Genomic DNA, 1,193 nt, shown 5'->3' on the forward strand with positions numbered 1-1,193 from the left:
CAATGAGTCTTTTATAAATGTCAAACTATTGGTCCATTTGCTCTTAATGATGCAGAACCGCTCTGAATGGGACTATGAACCCGATGCCCTGAAGCAGTGGGCTGTTGGCTGGAGCCACTGGAGTTGGAGAAGAAGAAAAGCTATAGTCAACACTAAAATGACAAGGAGGAGTTAACCTTTTGTATTTGGAAGTCCGCAACACACACACACACACACACACACACACGTGTTAGAAGCTTTTCCAGTAGGGACTTACAAAAAAAGTATAAATGTTTCCACTCATTAATGCCGTCGGTGTAGCCTTAGCAGTGCAGGGTGCCTGCTGAACTATGCAGTAATGGAGAGAGTGCAAAATCTCTGTTTTGTGATGGTTATTTCAAAGGACCAGTTACGTTGAGAAATGATGCCTCATTTCTTCAAGTTTGAATCTGCTGTATGATACTTTTTTTTTTTTTTATGTAAAATATGAAAACACTTTGAATGCCAGCAGGATCACCTCTGTGTGTTTCTTCTACCGATAGTGAGAGATATCATTTTGACAGTGCTTGGGTGTCGATGGGTTGCAGAGCATTGAAATGTAATGCAGTGTTCTTAATAGATCTGTATAGTTATAATGTATTGTTGAATTACAGCTCGTTTTTTTTTTTTCCCCCTTCACTTTTCAAATGACATTTTTTGGGGGGGGCGACAAAAATGTGGTCTTAATTTTCTAAATCAGATTTTTTCAGCTGGAAAACTTAAAATTGCATTTACAGCATGGGTGGAACCTGATTTTAAAGATCTAGTTTGACAAGCATCTCAAGCTAAGGGCTTCCCATTGACAACCCATGTATTTTACTTTAGCTAAATTACACAATCTAAATTATATGACTCAAATTTTATTGTAATCCTGTCATTAAAGGAATCGTTTGACATTTTGTGAAATACACTTATTGGCGTTCTTGCCAAGCTTTAAAATATGAATCGACAACCAGCAGCTGAGCTTAACACAGAGTATGGAAACTGCTAGACTGGGCCTATCCAAAGGCATAAAAAATATCTAGCCAGGCTATCTGTTTTTTATCTTTTTTTTTTTTTTTTTCAAGGTTTCACGTCTTGATGCTGGAGGTAGCTTCATATTTAGTGTACGTCTAACGGCAAGAAAGGGAATGAGCGTATTTCCCAAAATGACAAAGAATTCCTTTAAAGACAAC

Source organism: Perca fluviatilis, chromosome 5, assembly GCF_010015445.1.
Source record: "Perca fluviatilis chromosome 5, GENO_Pfluv_1.0, whole genome shotgun sequence".
Classification (NCBI taxonomy): Eukaryota; Metazoa; Chordata; class Actinopteri; order Perciformes; family Percidae; genus Perca; species Perca fluviatilis.